This window comes from Phocoena sinus, chromosome 16 (assembly GCF_008692025.1).
Source record: "Phocoena sinus isolate mPhoSin1 chromosome 16, mPhoSin1.pri, whole genome shotgun sequence".
NCBI lineage: Eukaryota > Metazoa > Chordata > Mammalia > Artiodactyla > Phocoenidae > Phocoena > Phocoena sinus.
Window position 1 is genome coordinate 4,901,234 of NC_045778.1, and position 20,699 is coordinate 4,921,932.

At 42.2% G+C, this 20,699-nt stretch overlaps 1 protein-coding gene across 1 annotated transcript in view; it reads right to left on the reverse strand.

The window, feature by feature from the left end:
- PCNX2 (pecanex 2) overlaps positions 1–20,699 on the reverse strand; it is a 279,402-nt gene that overhangs the window by 171,734 nt on the left and 86,969 nt on the right. The window lies entirely within an intron of this gene.

A 20,699-nucleotide genomic window follows, 5' to 3' on the forward strand; every position in this document is an offset into this window, starting at 1 on the left:
AATGTTTATTTATTCAAAAGGTAGTAGACAGGGCTTCCCTGGTGGCGCAGTGGTTGAGAGTCCGCCTGCCGACGCAGGGGACACGGGTTCGTGCCCCGGTCCGGAAAGATCCCACATGCCGCAGAGCGGCTGGGCCCGTGAGCCATGGCCGCTGAGCCTGCGCGTCCGGAGCCTGTGCTCTGCAACGGGAGAGGCCACAGCAGTGAGAGGCCCACGTACCGCAAAAAAAATAAATCGATAAATAAATAAAATCTAAAAAATTAAATGCAAAGGCCCCCTCTCCCCCGTTACCCTGGAAAGCCATGGCGCTCTCTTCTCTCCTTCGGTGCCCACCAGGCTTGCCAGAGGCTCCTCACCAGCCAGTGCATCTGTCACGTGGGGCAGCCCCTCCCCCGCGGGTAGAGCACCTCCTCACAGCATGGGCTTCAAGCTGGGCAGACCTGGATTTGAATCCTGGTCCTGCCAGGGATGAGCTGTGTGGCCTTGGCTAAGTTACTTAACATCTCTGAGCATTGTGTTAGTTTCCTCTTCTTTAGAAAGGGAAAATAATACATAGGCAGGGGGTGCCGCAAGGGCACTTTTCTATATGCTGGGCCATTTTTTTAAGCTTTTGGTATGAGACGGTTCAACACAACCCCTTCTTGGTGATTGGTACCCAGGGCTCTGAGCCAGACTGTCCCGGGCTGTTCCCTGTCCATCATCCCCACAGTCAGCTGGTCCTAATGTGTTACTGATGCATCTTTCAATGCATCTCCAATTTGTCCCTTCCTTTCATTGCATCGTACTGGGTCAGGCATCCACTGCCTTTTTCCGGGGCTACTGTTAATAGCTTCATAGTGGGAAGATCTTGCAAATTCCATATCCCTCCCCACTCCACAGACTCCACGATTCACCCTCCACATTACAAAAGAGTGGTCCTCTTCCCATAAAAGGCAAATCAATCACGACTGCCCTTCACTCAGTATTTTTCAGTGATTCCTCATTGCCTACCGAAGAAATCTACTCCACAGGAAGCTAGCTAAGCCAATTAGGATCCAGTCCTAGTTCAACTTTTCAGCCTCCTTCTGCACATTTAGTAGATGCACAGCAGCAAAACCATAAAGATGCGTTGCTTCCTGGCCCCCCTGCCTTCGCACACAAAGATGCATCTGCCCAGAGAGCTCTTCCACTCTGACCCCAGTCCACTCCCCTCTGCCTGGTGAACTCCTACCCATGCTTCAGTGCCCAGTATAAGAAGTCCCACCTGCCTGGTGCTGTCTCCCTGATTTCCCAGGCAGATAGAAGCTCTCCCCTTGCATCAGAACCATCGTTAAACACGTTTACTTCAGCATTTAAGATATCTCACTCCTGTTATGGGCATGGGTAGGACTTGCCCCCTCTGGACTCACTGCAGAGGGGCAGTTTGCATCTCTTCCCTGTACTTGGCACCAATGTTAGCACATCAACCTATCCTTGAGAGTATGAGGTTTCAGTTTTCATGATTACACCAGTCCGTCTTCTACAACCTGTGCGGAAAAAAATGTTTCAGCAAGAAAAGAGGGTGAAGACATTAAGTAGCTTAGATCAAATGTGGATCAGGCAGTGAAATGTCACAGAAATGATTATACTATTAGAGGGAAGGTATCTCATGACCTGAAAACTAATTTTTTCATTCAAACAGCACCCCCAATAACAGACAATTTATTCTGGAACTTGGGAATTTTATTGTTTCTTGAAAGTTCATTCATGAAACATTTATTGGCCACTTGCTATGTGTCAGGCACCAAGGAGCACACCTCTGAAGAGGACAGCACAGGTGTCTGGGGAGGGAAGAACATAAGTAATTGTAATAAAGTGTGACAGGTGATGGACGGTGAGGTGCCTGGTGCTGGGTGCTTACCAGGCAGGAAGCAGAGGCTCCAGTGAGTCCAGAGATTGGCGTTTAAGTGGAGCTCCGCACAGAAGAAATGTGGAGAACACGGTCCTTCCCCTGCAGGGGCTTCTCAAGGACCAAGCTGGGCTCTGGGGTGCCGTGGGTGGATGGAGCTGACCCCAGCCATCCTCACACCTGTTCCTCCTCTCCCTGCCCCGGACGCCCACCTGCAGCTTCTCCCCTTTTATTTCATACTTGGCTGTTACAAAAACACAGCCAAAAAGTTTTCCAAAAGAGAAAAACCTGCTAAATGCTATTTCCTCCCACTGTTTCCTCTACGTTTGCCTCTGCTGCATGTTTTATACACAATTTCGTGAAGACGGAGGGCTTCCTTTTACATGCAGCCCATAAAAAAAATGCAAACACTAGAAAAAAATCACTATGAGAAGGATTTAGTAACCATGACCATGGAAATAATGGTCCCTGCACGGAACAAAGGAAAAGTTAGGGGAATACGCATCGGCGCAAGTGAATTCCAGGCTCATCACTTCCTGGAATGAATGATTCTGTGGAAGGGACTTAACTTCTCATTGGCTCAGCTTCTGCTTCTGTAAAAAAGGTGACAATGACACTCTTCTTGAAATATTGCTGCAATGCCTTGATGAGATTTGAAATGGCCTTGCACACTGCAAAGCAGTATGTCGATGTTAGTTTTTTATTAATTGGAAAAGAAAGAGCGTCCATGATGGATGGTCTTTGCAGAGAATAAATTAAAGCCAAACTAAATATATTTAAATAATTAAGTTTACCTACTTTGATTCACCCAATACCCCTTACCTAATTCTTCTCTCATTTATTCTCTACTTAATTAAATCTCTGCAGTACAAACGTGAAAGGGCAGCTACCCCTCCTAGTACTGAGGGACCCTCTCTCTTTACCTACTAAAATAGCAGTTGGTAGAAAAGGGAAGAGGAGGTAAAAATATCTAATGGGAAACAGATATTTTCCCATTGGGGTCAGAGGAGAGGGACGTTGTCCCCCTTCCTTCTACTTCCCAGCATTTATCTCTGCTTGTGACTACAGATCTGTATAAAGATTGTGTGATTAACCCATGATCCTTCCACTGGTCAAGCCCGTTGACAGCAGGGACTCGTCTGTTTCACCCCAGTGTATTCTGAGCACCCTGTGCAGGGTCCAGGCCCTGAAAGGCCCTTACTAAATATGTATGGGACTGATGCTCTGGATTTGAGCACCCATTACTGCCTTACTCTGTGATGCAGACCTAAGAAGGGAACCACACGGATCATTTTATTTAGGTATCTTCAGGACGCAGAAGGTTGGTCTTTCCCAGTGCAGAGCAGTAGTTAAAAGCATGGGCTCTGGCTAGGACTGCCAGCTTCAATCCCAACTCTGCTGATTATTAGCACAAAGATACTACGCAAGCTTTTAAGCCTCAGTTTCCTTATCTTAGATAATACCGCTTAGGGTTGGTGTAAATATTATATGAAATATTGTGTGTAAAATACTCAGTAGCCAGTCTAAAATGCTCAATAAATGTTTGCTATGACTATATGCTTTACTAAGATACTGTCTCAGTTGACTCAGGCTGCTATAACACATATCATAGACATATGATATCATAAACAGCAGAAATGTACTGCTCACAGCTCCAGAGGCTGGGAAGGCCAAGATAAGGTGCCAGCAAATTTGGTGTCTGGTGAGAACCCACCTTCTGGTTCACAGCTGGTATATCTTCATATAATGGAAGGAGTGAGGGCGTTTTTCTGGCCTGTTACAGAAGGGCACTAATACCAATCACAAGGGTGACATCCTCATGACCCAATCAGCTTCCAAAGGTCCCACCTCTTAATACCATCACCTTTGGAGTTAGGATTTCAACATATGAATTTAGGGGAACACAAACATTCAGACCAGAGCAGATACAAAAGAGGACTGAGGACTGCAACAAAATCACATTTCCTGAAAAGAATTAGAATTGACCTTTAGTATGGTCCTTCTCTGGGAGTCCAAGAGAAAAACAACGATTTCTGTAGATTCCTTATATCCTGTTTGTGTTCTACAGACAGAAAATAAGAAAACAGGAAGTATTCTACAAAATGCAAATCTGACCTTGCCAAGATATGATATTATTATGTCAAGGTGCACAAGCTGAACCGACAGACCTTATTAGGGGTAGTTCTCATTTGTTATTTTAATCTGTTGCATTCCTTCTGGTGTCTGTCCTGTATTAGTAAAAGTCTACATTCATCCTTCCATACATGTGATTTCTTTGAGCATAACCAATAGCTTCAAGATAAATTGTTAGACATGAATGAACAGCACTGTGGCCGCAGGGACAGGACAGAAGGGATGAATATTTTCTTCAACAATGTAAACGTGAGGTGACGCCAGAATGGCGTACTTCTTCTTCCAAGAAGAAGCGTGGGGTGAAGGATCGCAAGGAATCCATATTCCAGGTGTGGCTTTGTGTGTTTTCTCCCTCAACCTCAGATCTTCACACAACTCTTTCTTAGAAAGAACCGGGGCTCACCTGAGCTTGGGCAGATTGTAAAAAGGCAGACCACCAGGATCTTCTTAGGCTTTACTACTGGAAATCCCCTCAAGCTCCAAGTTCTTAACGTTGTTCATTTTTTCAACAGATACAGTTACATAATGTATAAAATAGGAGGCAAATTTCCCAGGGAAGCAAGGATAGGAAGGACTATTTGGATAGACACATGAGTTATTTTTTCGTGTTTAGAATGCCAAAGTTTGCAAAACCATGCTCTCTTCAGGAAAGATTATTTTAGATTTGGAAGAGATCTCATAACTGAGCCAACCTCACCCCTTGACCAAATTATTGGTCAAGTAAGAAGACAGGGAGAATGGAAAAGACTTACCAAAGATGGCAAGACCGACCAAGCCTTAGTTCAGTGCACTGTATCTTACACCACCTTAAATACTTGTACAGCTCACTGTGCACAGTATGTGGACATCTCATGACTTTCCATTTAAAAGGCTTGGCGCAGTGGTTAAGAATCTGCCTGCCAATGCAGGGGACACGGGTTCAATCCCTAGTCCAGGAAGATGCCACACGCTGCAGAGCAACTAAGCCTGTGCATTGCAACTACTGAGCCTGAACTCTAGAGCCTGTGAGCCACAACTACTGAACCCATGCACCCCAACTACTAAACCTGTGTGCTGCAACTACTGAAGCTCGTGCACCTAGAGCCCATGCTCCGCAACAAGAGAAGCCACTGCAATGAGAAGCCCGTGCACCACAATGAAGAGTAGCCCCTGCTCGCCGCAACTAGTGAAAGCCCTCATGCAGCCACGAAGACCCAACACAGCCAAAATAAATAAATAATAAATAAAAATAAAAAGGCTTGGGATCACTATAAATTAGAAGTTTCCAGCTTTCCAGGCTGTTTCATTCATATATCATCCCCCATTCAATAGTGCTGGACATCTTTTCAGTTAACTGCCTGTTTTGGGGTTTGTTGTAACACGTGGTAGGGTGATAGCCCAGAGGAAGAAGTCATCTGAGAGGAGCTCAGAGGAAGCTCCATGAAGGACTGAGTAAGGAGCTGGATTGTAAAAGTGACTGGGAATGAACCTGGGAAGACCATATTCCAAGTCATGCAAGGGTAAAATGCTTCGATGCTGCGTGACCCTGCATTCAAGCATGGCCTGGATATGCTTCAGGATGGGTACGGCTGGGTGCAATTCTAAAGGTACCACTGTTAAGCATATAGATATATAGATAAAAGAATGGGAACTAGCTAAGCATGAAGAAACACTGAAAGGAAATGACCTTTATGGTTTATCAACCCGTAATTTTCTGCACTGGGAAGAGAGGTGGCTGGGCGCCATCGACTCTGAAGATAAAACTAAAGGAAATAAGCTTCAACCTCAGCAAGGGAATCTGGATGTAATTTAAGGAAGAACTTCCTGACACTGATGATTCAATAAAGTACAATTAGGAAAACATTAGCATTTCCTTTTCCCAAATTATTTCAAAACACAGATATTTTCCATGGAGAGGTAAGAGACAAGCTCACCTGAGAAAGAAGGAAGGAAGAGAAACTTGATGAAAGCTTTTCTCCTTATACTTTCATTGTGTAGGAACATATTACTGTTTTAACATCTCTGCAATTTAACACACACACAACTAAAACTGAGAACAAGAAGGAACTCTTCAGAATCATTTTACAGAATTAAGATTTAGGGTAGTGGGGGAAACACAACAAGATAAAATGGCTTTGCTCCTTTTTTCCATTCCTTTCTCCTTAATCTCCCAATCCCTCTCCAGGCTGTTCAGTCCTAAGTCACCCCACCTGCAACCCCTTCCAGGGCCTAAGCCTGTCTCCCTGCCCAGGCTCCTCGAGCAGGTGTGCCCTGCACAGGAGGCAATCCTGTAAAAGACCAACAGGGAGAGCCTTCCCTGGTGGCGCAGTGGATAAGAGTCCGCCTGCCAACGCAGGGGACATGGGTTCAAGCCCTGGTCCGGGAAGATCTCATATGCCACAAAGCAACTAAGCCCGTGTGCCACAACTACTGAGCTTGTGCTCTAGAGCCCGGGAGCCACAACTACTGAGTCCGCAAGCCACAACCACTGAGCCCACGAGCCACAACTACTGAGCCCGCATGTCATAACCACTGAACCCACGAGCCACAACTACTGAGTCCACATGCCATAACTACTGAGCCCACGTGCCACAACTACTTAGCCCACGAGCCGCAACTACTGAGCCCGTGTGCCACAACTACTGAGCCTGCACTCTAGAGACCACAAGCCACAACCACTGAGCCCACATGCCACAATCACTGATCCCGCAAGCCACAACTACTGAGTCCGCATACCATAACTACTGAGCCCGTATGCTGCAACTGCTTAGCCCATGAGCCACAACTACTGAGCCCATGTGCCACAACTACTGAGCCCATGTGCCGCAACTACTGAGCCCGCGAGCTGCAACTACTGAAGCCCGTGAGCCTAGAACCCGCACTCTGCAATGAGAAGGCACTGCAGTGAGAAGCCTGTGCACTGCAACGAAGAGTAGCCCCCGCTTGCCACAACTAGAGAAAGCCCGCGCACAGCGAGGACCCAACACAGCCAAAAATAAATAAAATTAAATATTTAAAAAAAAAAAAAAAGACCAACAGGGAAGTTGATGGGACTTTCCATAGCTGCAGGAGCACCTAGGAACCAAACTTCTCGCAGGAGTTGAGCTTGTTGAGTCAGAAGTACAGTAAAAAAATGCATTTGAGGATGTTTTTATTTTATTTTCCACTTGAGGAAGAAGAGACCCACTGAACTGAAGAGAGATTTTGAAACAAAATGATCAAATGCACTGGGTGTCTATCTGAAAGGTTTAGTTCAGTGGTCAGTCTCATTTCTGCAGACAGAAGCAGAAAGGAAGAGAAGTACTGACTGACATTTCTAGTGGATTTTTTAAAAGAACTTTCATATTTTAAACATCCATGTATTGACATTAGTCTTGAATTTTATTATATACATATAATTTATTTACTCAGACACATATGCACACAAATACATATTTTATTTTTGGAGAGAGATAAGGTTTTAAACAATCTATCACCCACTGATAATGAAGTGTATACCATGTGACAGTTTGCTTAAAATTAACATCCCTAATTGCTTTGAGAGGCGTCTCATGGGTCCCTGAGTTGGGAGTGATATGGATAGATGAGTGCTGGCCTCATAAAACTCCCCCAGGTTTTGAAATATTTTTATGAGGTAGAAATAAAACTGTCTAATAGTTCTACAATTCTGTGGTAGATTTCATATGCATTTGGGAATTCTTTTGATGAAAATACACAGGGAAGTTCAGCTTTGTATAAAAGCACTTTCTGAAGAGAATCCTAGTTTCAGCATTTTTTTCCTTCAAAAGTTTAGACATCTCTATGATGGAATTTACAGGGCAAACCAACTGAGGGTTTGGTTATAAAGGGAACGCAAATGGACCAAGTTCTCACTTTGCTATGTCCTTCATATCAGATTCACGCACTTTCTTTTAAGGGAAGAGCAATGGATTTTTCTGAGCCCATTAAATATCCAGGCATTTCTGAATCCAGGTTTCCATACATCCTAAAATAAGATCTAGATCATATCACTTTCTCTCTGATATAAGTCCTACTTCTAGGACTATTTTGACATGAATCTTACACTTAAGTGAAAGGAGATCTGTGCCCTTGAAGCTCCAGAGCTCAGCAAGATCAGATGTGTCTCCCAGTCTTGTACTCTGCACTCTGTTCATAGTTCATGGCCGTGGGTCACCATGCGGCCGGCCGGCACTTGCAAACATGCACTGGGCACCCTCGGGGCTCCCCAGCATCCAGTGCTCAGCCCGTAGCAGACCCAGTTGACATTCCTGGTAGACCCTAGACACCCAGAGGGGCAGCCCCATGGCCTATCACTGAGCCTAATTCACAGTAAATAAACGAATGATCAGGGTAACAGATATGATGAATAAGACTTCACTGTCTACTAAAAGTAGGTTTTCCTCACCTCATACTCTTCTTTCATTTTGGTGAAAAAGCAGCATATGCTTGTGATTCAAGACTATTTTACTCGGAATTCCCTGGTGGTCCAGCGGTTAGGACACCACGCTTCCACTACAGGGGGCACGGGTTCGGTCCCTGGTCGGGGAACTAAGACCCCTCGTACCGTACGGTGCAGCCAGTGAAATAAAATAAAATAACTAAAATGCTAGATTAAAAAAAGACTGTTTTACTTTTTAGAAAAGGTATCGGGAAAATCAGCTCATTCAGTAGCAAGAAAGACTGACAGGTACCATCCAAACCTATGTAATAGGCGTCACCCAACACAGATAAATATAAATAAGCGTGCACACCACACACACACACACACACGAACTTTCTGGAAAATACTGACATTTACTTTCCTTCTCATAGCCTTCTTCTCAGTTATCTGCATTTACTCAATCCAAACTATACAGAGCATCTATTATATAACACCAGACTTTTAGCAGAATATGAAAAGAAGCATATGTAAACCACAGTCATGACCTGCACGAGTTCATGATGAAACTGGGGGTAAAGAAAAGTACACACAAAGAGCAACAACAGTAATAGCACCGACGTATCGAGCGACGGCTTCACTGGCCACTTTACATGCACTGTCACGTTCAGATTATAGCAAACCTTAAAGGCAGGGATCGCTCATTTTAAACACGAGGAAACAGAGGCCTTTTCTGTACTAGTTATCATGGGAGTATCTATTTCCCACAGAACAGATTATATTCAGGATAAACAAGTACTGACATGAACACCAAAAGGACAATATTGCCCACGGACTTTGGAAGGAAGGTAAACTTGTGCTGGCGTGGCTATAGCACAAGCATATTCCTCCATCTGTACTGGGGCCACCACTGCTCGTACTGGAATTCTCTTGTCCACCCAACTTCCCCGCTCCAGACTGGACAGCCACTGAATCCTACCAATATTGATTTCACTACATTCCTTGGATTGGACCCTTTCAAACTCTGTGCTTCCTACCCAAACCTGACTCCAGATCTTACTCAGCAATTGCAAGTCCATTTTGAACAACTGAGGTATCATTCTTCTTCCTGTTTTCCCCCCAAATCAGTGTTCACTGCCGCTGTCAAAGGCATCCAACTCTAGCTTGAGGATCCCGACAATCCAGTGTTAACTGGGTCTGGAGATCAATGACACGCGTTTAACTTTCTAGGAAGGGAATGTGACAGAAAGTACTCACCGCCCATCTAGCTCCCATCTGCCCTTCCTCCCCACCAGTCATCGCTTCCTTACTAGCTGTTCAGGCAGCTGAAAGACTTGTAGTTCCCATCCCCTTGCAGCTAGAAGTGACACGGTTCTAGCCATAAAATATAATCCGGAGTCTAGTGTAATAAAAGTGAATTAAAACTTGGATTTCGTTTGTAGGCGTATTACTATTAGCATCACCACCATCATCACCATCGACTAAGAATGCTAATAATAATTTCCACTTGTATTTGTGTTCTACTGCAGTGTAACCAATCCCCACAAACAGTGGCTTAAACAACACAAAGTATGATCTCACAGTGTCCTGCCTCAGCCACCTGGGCGTGACCGCCTCCTCTGCTCGGGGTCTCAGCAGGCTGAATTCACAGTGTTGCCCAGGGCTGCAGTCTTACCTGAGCCTTGAGTCCTCTTTCCAACCTCACCTCTGGCTGGCAGAATTCAGTCTCTTGCAGCTATAGGACTGAATTTTCTTGCTGGCTTTGCTGGGATCTGCTCCAGATCTGAGAGGCCATCCTTATGACGTGGGGTCCTCTGCATAGGCCATTTGCAGCACAGCTGCTCACTTCTTCGAGGCCACGGGGACAGTGTCTGCTGTTTCTTCTGTCTCTGACCTCTAGTCCTTCTTTTAAAGGGCTTGTCTGATTAGGTCAGACCCATCCAGATAATCTCCCTTTTGATTGACTTAAAGCTAACTGACTAGGTACCTTAATGACACCTCAAGATCCTTCCACCTTTGCCAGATGATGTAACCTAATTACAAGAGGGACACCCTATCATACTCACGGGTCCTGCCCACGCTCAAGGGGCAGAAATTACGCAGGGGGCTGGAGTCCTGGGGCAATCTCAGAATCTTGCGCACCACACCATTTAATGAAAAGCCCTGAGCTATAGACACTTTATGTATATTATCAATTTAATTTCATTCACTTCTGACAACATTCATATGCAGTAGGTGTTACTAATCCATTTTACAATCGAAAAAATCAAACAACGTGAATTGGCCACGTGCCCTCAGGCAGATGACGTCAGCACTCTGTGCTCACATTCACCACTGGAATATAGAAATGCTATGGTCTTCCTTATGTATGACATGGAGCTATAATAAAGGGCAAATGAGAAAACACTTGGGAAATTATTCCGAAAATGAAAGTACCATCGATCTGCAAGGTATCCTATATGCCTGCGAACGGTTCTTTTGCCTAGAAAAATATATTTATACTTCAAATGTGCTAGGGAGGATGGTACAGAAGTGAGATGTTTGAAAAGATACAAGATCTGGGATCCGCGATGTGTGATGTTAAGTCCCTTAATCGCTCTCTGGACCTCCGTTTCCTCATTTTAACTAATAAAATGAAGGGTTTGGGACAGGGGATATGTAAGGTCTATTTCAGAACTAAAACTATTCTAGAACTATGAGTTTGTTTGGTATTTATATTAGATTTTAAGACCTGAATGCATGGGAAATGCCATTGTTTTAGCTGCAACCCTGTAGTACCTAGAAGAATATGGGGAAAACTCTCCCACAGCAGTTGTTAACGATGCTTGGGAAACATTAAATTATAGTAATTTACCTCAACCTCCAGATGCCCTTGCCATCAATAAAATAGAATCTCTTTATAAGGGATAATAAGCAATAGAAATCATGGTTTATCCAGACATATAGAAAGCCCAGCTAATTAACTACTGAGCCATTTCTCTAGGGAGCAAATATTCCGGTTGTTTCTGTACATCACTTGACAGTGATGTAGTAGTTAAGTAGTTAAGTCAATGAGGGAGTCCGTTTACACGTGACTTGCTACCATCTTGGATGAGTCAAAAAGAATATGAAATTAAGAGAGGAATAAAATTTCTTCCCCGAATTAATATTCCAGAGAGCAAAATTAAACGCCAGTCCCTCAATCTGCTTCTATCAAGTGAGAATAATAAAAATCAAGGATGTAAATACATATCAAGACCCAGATAGAGGAACGCATCTCTGGGAAGGCAGCTGACACGCTGCAATTGTTCACAAGGGCCCATCAATCCATCACGGCACAGCAGAGATAAAAGGGGAAAAAAAGTCAATTCTAGGAGCGAAAAGTGTAAGCATAAAAGTCATAAACAAAAGCGTCATTAAACAAGAAGTGGAATCACAGCTCTGGATAAATATGTTAAGTTGAAGGTGGGTGAGCTTCTCTTTTTTCCTAAGGATGCCCTTGCCAATTTGTTAAACACATTCATGCAATGCACAGCATTTAATAGACGCTGTTTTTTAAAGTGGAGAGTCTATCTGAGACCTTTAGAAAACTCAGGACTTACAAATGAGAAGGGAGAAATGCACACTGCTCTATTTTTAACTAAAGGGTGTTTCAAAATATAGATAGAACATTAAGATTCTCTAACAACAGATCCAACTATTTTACCACAAGTGATGCTTGTTCTGTGCTGAGCCAAGGAAGTCATTACCTCTTTGAGATTAAAAGTATCTTTCAAAGTACCCCCGTTTCACCTGGTAAAAAGCCTGTTTCAACACATAAGTAAACCCCAGAGCCTCTGAAGTGTTCAGTCCCATCACAGAGTCGGCAGCGTGCTTTCAAAGTGGAATCTATTAACTTTGATCCAACAGTGACTTACGCCGATGGCAGGCCATAAACAGAAAGAAAAACAGAAGTAGAAGTCTCAGCCCAGGACAGTAAATAGATCTTATCTCTTGGACCAGCTCTGATCAGTTGGTACTGGCTGCCTGTACTACTGCCTGGGCACCGCGGAGCCCTGCTGACCTCAGTGAGAAAAAATGCTGTGATCAATTAGCAACGTCTGCTATGAGGAGGGAGTCGGACTTGGGGAGGTGAGGGAATTACAGTATCTGTTCCACAGCTAGGTAAAAACCCAAAAAACTTCTTCTTGAATACCAGATTCTTCAACAGCTTCCAAAACCCTCTAAGAATTCTGCAAGAAAAAGTCATTTAACAATCCCAGGAGTGTACATTACTTTTGATAATGAGCCTTCAACACTTGTCAACGGAATTCCCTGGCGGTCCAGTGGCTAGGACTTGGTGCTTTCACTGCGGGGGGTGCCCCGGGTTCGATCCCTGGTGGGGGAACTAAGATCCCGCAAGTCGCACAGCATGGCAAAAAAAAAAAAAACCACTTGTCATACGAAATGGGTTTTTCAGGGCATACACCTTCTCCTTTAGGAATTAATCTAAGAAGTCCCATGAGTTGTTCTTTTGTGGAAAGCATCTGAGTACGGAAGAATATTCTGTCTTCTATAGATTCAACCATCATTCTATTACCAATGAATTATTTTTTACTATCAAATGAGGCTTACCTGCTCAAAAGCATGAAGCATGAGACAAAGGTTCATCATAAATCAAAGATTTAGAGTAAACAGTTATGATTTAGCGGTGAGACAGCAGACGGAGAATCCGGAAGTAACGTTTTTGGTCTGACCACTCATGGAGTGACTTGAGACGTCAACTGGGAACTTTTTAACACCTTGTTTCCATCACAGCGGAGGCCATCAGCTGCTCTATGGCATTCAACAACCTTAGAGCTGATGACCTCTTTTTGCTATAGTTCCTTTCAGGCAACCAGTATTCTTGTGATGCACATCATACCCAATGGACCAAAAAACATACACTTTTAGCCTTGCATGCAAGATTGTCCGTAACTTTGATATATCCTGCTGACATATCCAGTCATCCCTATCCTTCACCATCAGTAGGTTAATATCCTTACCATCTCCTCCATCTGCCATGATCATTCATTCCTAACTCTGATGAAACTGTTTCACATGCTTGACTGCATAGCCTATGGCAAGGTTCTCGGCCCAACTGCAAAACGTTTGAAGGCTGCGCTAAACCACCACCTCCTCTGATGGGTTTTCTCTTTTCTGATCATCCACAGCATGTCATCAGCTTTGATGAATGTTAAACTCCTGAGAAAGAACTGACTGTTTCTCCTCTCATATCACTATAGTACCTGGCAAAGTCATTTCTTTTTTAAATTAATTTATTCATTTATTTTGGCTGCGTTGGGTGTTCATTGCTGCGCACGGGCTTTCTCTAGTTGCAGCGAGCAGGGGCTACTCTTCATTGCGGTGCACGGGCTTCTCATTGCGGTGGCTTCTCTTGTTGTGGAGCACGGGCTCTAGGTGCGCAGGCTTCAGCAGTTGCGGCACGCGGGCTCAGTAGTTGTGGCGCACGGGCTTAGTTGCTCCGCAGCATGTGGGATCTTCCCGGAGCAGGGCTCGAACCTATGTCCCCTGCATTGGCAGGTGGATTCTTAACCACTGTGCCACCAGGGAAGTCCCTGGCAAAGTCCTTTCTAAACAAAGAAATACATGTTGCAGTGAATATGAACTGTTCAGCTCCTGCTTCAGTTACAGACAGCTTGCATGTTCCCATTTCTATCAACCAAAGAAAAGAATATTTCCATCAGATACCATTTGCTGCTCAAGGTTGCAAAGAAGGATAAAGTATTGGGTCCTGGTCAAAATGGCATGAAGAACACAGGGAACACTTACTATATATAAAACAGATAACAAATAAGGACCTACTGTAGAGCACAGGGAATTCTTCTAAGTACTCTGTAATGATCTATATGGGAAAAGCATCTTAAAAAGAGTAGATATATGTACATGTATAACTGATTCACTTTGCTGTACAGCAGAAACTAACACAACATTGTAAATCAACTATACTCCAATAAAAATTTAAAAAGAAAAAGAACACAGGGAACTAGCTTTCCTCCTCCCATTAAATGTCCAATAAATATTCAAAAAGAAAAAAGCATCAATCTATACTGGGAACTAGAGAAAGTACTTGTGCATAAGCCATAGGCTTTGAGGAATTTACGCTGGATCTTATCTTACAGATGAGACTAGTCTGAAAGAAGATTTTGACATCAGATACAAGAATGAAATTCCCACTCTCTATTTCAGAGAGAGAGAGAAGTGTATTGAGGAAGTAAGCAGGACAGGATCTCACTAAATCCCTGCTGACATCAACTAAATCAGAGGTGGAAGGGATGGAGTTAAGGCAGGCCAGGGGGTTGGCAGACAACATCATGCCTGGACTCAGACATCTGTGGATGGCAGCGTTTGGACCCCTCGGCTGTATTGGAGGCAACAGGTTTTATCCGGTCAGTTCAAGGGTCGGGATGTAGGAGCAAAGAGGACGAAGTAAAGACAAGCACTGTCCCAGGTATCTCATTTGTACCCCTGGGATGAAGATTCCTGATAGAACGACCTAAAAGTCCATGAATAACATATTTTTCCAGGGGAAAGATATATCTGAACTGGTGGTATGTTACTGAAACATTCTTTGTTTCACTTTCTTCTCTTCCTGTATTTTAAACCTGAGGTACCTCTAGAAAGATTTGGTCAGGGAGCCTTAAAATTTTCAGACAGAAGTCAGCTCAATTTCTGCTTGACTCCCAGACAGGGGTCACAAATCAAATGTCCACCTGAGCAGACAGGTGATATAAACACAGGTAATCATGGGTCGGGTAGAAGAGATGATAGGGTATGATGAGACCTGTGTGTTTGGGGGCAGCTGTGACCCACTATTCAGTTTCAGTAGGTTGTTATGAAATGGAAGGTTCCTGGTACATCATAATTTCCCAACTAATATTTGTTGTTGTTTCTGTTCTTCTTCTTGTTGAAATAAGAAACTCTAGATACCATACGAGAACACGAAGGAACAATATAAAGAGAAGCAGACCATGAAAACAGGAATGAGAGACGTGAACGGCAAACATACAAAAAAAGATTATAAAAAAATTTAAAACAGACCATGTAAACAAAATCAATAACATCATTAATCAAAAAATAAGAGGAAGAGGGCTTCCCTGGTGGCACAGTGGTTGAGAGTCTGCCTGCCGATGCAGGGGACACGGGTTCGTGCCCCGGTCCGGGAAGATCCCACGTGCCGCGGAGCGGCTGGGCCCGTGAGCCATGGCCACTGAGCCTGTGTGTCCGGAGCCTGTGCTCCACAACGGGAGAGGCCACAGCGGTAAGAGGCCCGCGTACCGCAAAAAAAAAAAGAACATAGTATCTGAAAGACATGGAACACTATTAAAACAGTCTAACATATGCATATAATTGAACGCCCAAGTAGAAAAGAAAAACAGGACAAGGCAGAACACATATTTGAAGAGATAATGGCTGAGGATTTGGAAATATCAACTGGAAAAAGTTCAAAGACAGCTCAGAGGACCTTAAGTAAAATAAAAATAAACACCATACACTTAGTCACATCACTTTCAGATTGCTGAAAACAAAAGATGAAGAGAAAATCTGGAAGGTAGCCAAAGAAAAAAGTATATTACTGACAGAGGAACAAATATTAGAATAACAGCAGATCTTGATCAGAAATTATACAATCCAGGAAAATGTGCCAACATATCTACAGTATTGAAAGGGAAAAAACAAAGCTGTCAACCCAGAATTCTACACCAGTGAACATACCTTCAAAAATGAAGGCAAAAACGAGGAATTTTTCAGGCAAAAGCTGCAAGACTTCACTACCAGTAGACCTGCACGACAAGTTCTGTCAAAGGAAGTTCTTCAGACAGGAGTATGATACCAAATGGAAAGATGGATCTACACAAAGCAATGTACATTAATGGCGAGGTAAATAAAACAGATACGTCTCTCCTTATATTTTTAATGCCTTTATAAGATAATTGATTGTTTAATGAGAGTGCAAAATAATGTATGTTCCTTCTTAAAAATATCAGGACAAAAAGAACTAATTATAACGAAAGTGAGCAAGAAGAAGGAAATAATAAAGAGCAGAAATCAATGGAAATAAAAAATAAAAACAATAAACTCAAATCTTATTATATAAAAAGTTCAAAAAGATTAATAAGCCCCTAGCCAAACTGATCACGAAAAAAAAGAGAGGGTACAAATTACCAATGTTAGCAATAAAAGAGGAGACATCACTACAAACACTATGGACCTTGAAAGTATAATATATATGCCAATAATTAGAAAATGTAGAGAAAATAGACAAATTCCATGAAGGAAATAACTATTTCAATATTAGATAATCTGAATAACTTGATATTTATTGAATTCATAGTTTAAAACCTTCCCCTGAAGAAAATTCCAGGCCCAGATGGCTTCACTTATGAATTCTATCAAACACTTATAAAATATACAATACCGATTCTATACAAACTCTTTTAGAATTTAGAAGGAAATGCCTTCCAACACATTTTATGAGCCCATTACCTTATAACAAAATAAGACAAAGCATTACTAGAAAAGGAAACCAGAGAACTAGAAACCTCACCATCATAGACACAGTATTCCTCAACAAAATATTAGTAAATAAAATTGAGCAATCTATAAAAAAGATAATACATCATGACCAACTGGGGTTCATCTTTCAAATGCAACATTGATTCAACACTTAAAAGTGAACCAATGTAATTCACCCTGTCAACAGACTAAAAAAAGATCGGTATGATCTTCTCAGTAGATGCAGAAAGTTTTGTCTTTTCTAGAATGTCATATAGCTGGAATCTTACAATATGTAGCCTTTTTATATTAGCTTCTTTAACTTAGAAATATGCATTTGAGATTCCTCCAAGTCTTTTCATGGCGTGATACCTTATTGGGGGATGTGTGTCTGAGTGGGGCATGTTGAATAGTATTCCACTGTCTGAATGCCCCACAGTTTTATTTATCTGTTCACCTGCTATAGGACATCTTGATTGTTCTCAAGTTTTTGGCAATTATTAAATAAAGCCGCTATAAACATTTGTGTGCAGGTTTTTGTGTGAACCTAAGTTTTCAAAGAGGGTCAAGGAGCACAACTGCTGGATTGTATGGTAAGAGTATGTTTACTTTGTAAGAAACTGCCAAACTGTTTTCCAAAATGGCTGTATCATTTTGCATCCCCACCAGCAATAAGTGAGAGCTCCTGTTGCTCCACATGCCTGTCAGCATTTGTTGTTGTCAGGGTTCTGAACTTTGGCCATTCTAATAGGTGTGTATTAGTATCTTATTGTCATTTTAACTTGCAGTTCCCTAATGGCATATGATGTTGAGCATATTTTCATATGCCTATTTGCCATCTGCACATCTTCATTGGTGAGGTGCCTATTCAGGTTTTTGTCCACTTTTAATTAAGTTCTTCTTATTGTTGAGTTTTTAAAGTTTTTTGTATATTTTTTGGATAACAGTACTTTATCAGATATGTCTTTTGCAAATATTTTCTCCCCAGGCAGGTCTAGTCACAAGAAAATTCCTCAATTTTTATTTGTCCAAGAAAGTCTACATTTATCTTTCACTTTTGAAAGATAATTTTGCAAGGTACAGAATTCTAGATGTGTGTGTGTGTGTGTGTGTGTGTGTGTGTGTGTGTGTTACTTTCAACAATTTATTTTATTCCACTCTTGTCTTGCTTGCATTGTTTCTGTCTTACTCAGTTCAGGTTGCCATAAAAAAGTACAATAAATAGACCGGGCAGCTTAAACAACAGACATTTATTTTGCACAGTTCTGAAGGCTGCAAGTCAGAGATTATGTTGCCAGCATGGCCAGGTGCTAGTGAAGGTTCCCTGGCTTGCAGACGGCTGCATTTCCTCTGTGTCTTCACATGGCAGAGAGACTTCTGGTGTCTCTTCTCTTCTTATAAGGGCACTAATCCCATCATGAGGACCCCACCCTCATGACCTCATCTAAACCTATTTCCCAAAGGCCCCATCTCCAAATATCATCACATTGGAGGTTAGGGTTTTCAACAGGAATTTTGGGGAGACACAGTTCAGTCTATAGCAGCTCCTGAGGAGAAGTCAGATGCAATTCTTACCTTCCTCCTCTATAGGCAAGGTGTTCTTATTCTCTGGTATCTTTCAAGATTTTTTTCTTTATCTTTGATTTTTAGCAACTGGAACATAATATGCATGGGTGTAGTTTTTTGGCATTTATCATGCTTGGTGTTCTCTGAGATTCCTGGATATGTGATTTGGTGTCTGATACTAATTTGGGGAAATTCTCAGTCATATTCTATACCATTCTTTCTTCTCCTCTGGTATTCCCATTACACGTTATACATTTTATAGTTGTCCCACAGTTCTTGGATATTCCGGGGGGGTTTTCAGTCGTTTTTCTCTCTGATTTTCCATTTTGGAAGTTTCTATCGACCTATCCTTAAGCTCAGAAATTCTTTCCTCAGCCATGTACAGCCTACTTATAAGCCCTTCGAGGGCACTCTTCATTTCTGTTAGAGTGTTTTTGATTGCCAGCATTTCTTCTCGATTCTTTCTTGGAATTTCGACCTCTCTACTTGCATTGCACATCTGCTCTTGCCTGCTGAACACTTTATCCATTAGAGCCCTTAGCATGCTAATCATAGCTGTTTTGAATTCCCAGTCTGATAATTCCAACATCCTGCCATATCTAGGTCTGGTTCTGATGCTTGTTATTTCTCTTCAAACTGTGTTTTTTGCTTTTTAGTATGCCTTGTAATTTTTTCCTTGGTAGCCAGACATGACGTAACAGGTAAAAGGAACTATGGTAAACAGACCTTTAGTCATGCGGTATTAACGTGTGAGGGGAGAGGTATTCTACAGTCCTGGGATTAGTTCTCTGTCTTTTGGTGACCCTGTGTCTCTGGACTGTGAACTTCACAAGTGCTTCTGAGTCCCACCCTCACCTTAGGTGGAACAGAATGGCTTGAAAGGACTAGGCTGGAGTTGGGTATTTCCCTTCCCTCACATGGAAGGCTGTAGCCAAACTGGACTTTGGTATTTCCCCTCCTCCAGGTAAGTTAGGTTCTGAAAAAAATCCCAATAGTTTAGGCTCCAGTAAAATCTTGAGGCAGGCTTAGTTAAGAAGAAAAGAATGCTCTGGTATATTTCAAAATGGTTACTCTCCCCTCTACCTGCGGAAGGCAGGAAGGGGTTTTCCTCCAATATTCACTGTTGACAACCTGGCTGAGCTAGTGGGGGTGAAACTCACAAAAGTGTGGGGCTCCCTGATGACTGGATTCACCTGGAGTTATTAACCCTCAGACTTGTCTACACTGAGCCTCCAGCAATTTGTCAATCACTGTTCAGGTTTTCCTACCCCTGGTACTGGTTCCCATAGAGGTTTCTGCTCCTGGGTTCCTGTTCCTCTGTATTCACCTGTCTGTCTCTCCAGTTTTGGAAGCAGGAATTTGCCCTGCTGCCTCTCTCCTCTGATGGATCTAAGAAGACCTTTCTGTTTTTTTCAGTTTGTTCAGCTTTTCACTTATTCTTAGGATGGTGTAATAACTCCCAAACTCCTTACCTGCTGGACCATAAACCAGTAGCCAGTAACCAATCTTTTACAATGTTTCCAAGGTAATTCAGTGGGGAAAGGTTAGACTTTTCAACAACTGTGCTAGTGAATCTCAATCTTTACCTCATCTCATACACACGAGTCAACTCAAAACGGATCATAGATCTAAATGTAAGAGCTACAGCTACAAAACTTTTAGGAAAAAAGTATTTGTAACCTTGCGTTAGGTAAATATTTTTAGATAGAACATAAAAAGTACAAACCATAAAATAAATAACTTATAAATTTAACTTCACTATAATTTAAAACTTCTGTTCTTTGAAAAATAATGTTAATGAAATGGAAGTACAAGCCACGAACTGGAAAAAAATATATGAGCAATATATATTTGATCGAGAACTTATATCCAGAATATGTAAAAAAACTCCTATCTTAATAATAAGAGCATACGATGCAATTTTAAAATGAGTAAAAGATTTTAACAGATTTTTCACCAATGATCTTTCACAAATGGCAAGCAAGCATATGAAAACAGACTCGACAATAATCGTTATTAGAGAAATACGAATTAAAACCACAGTTAGATACTAGCACACGCTGGAATGGCTACTACTTTTAAAAACTGACAACATTAAGTGCTAGAAAGAATTTGGAACACTTGGATATCTCAGAGATTATAGGGGGATGGAAACCAGTACTGACACCTTGGACAACAGTTTGGCAGTTTATTATGAAGTTATATGCATATATATATATATATATATATATAAAATTCATAATTTTCAGTAACTGGAAATAA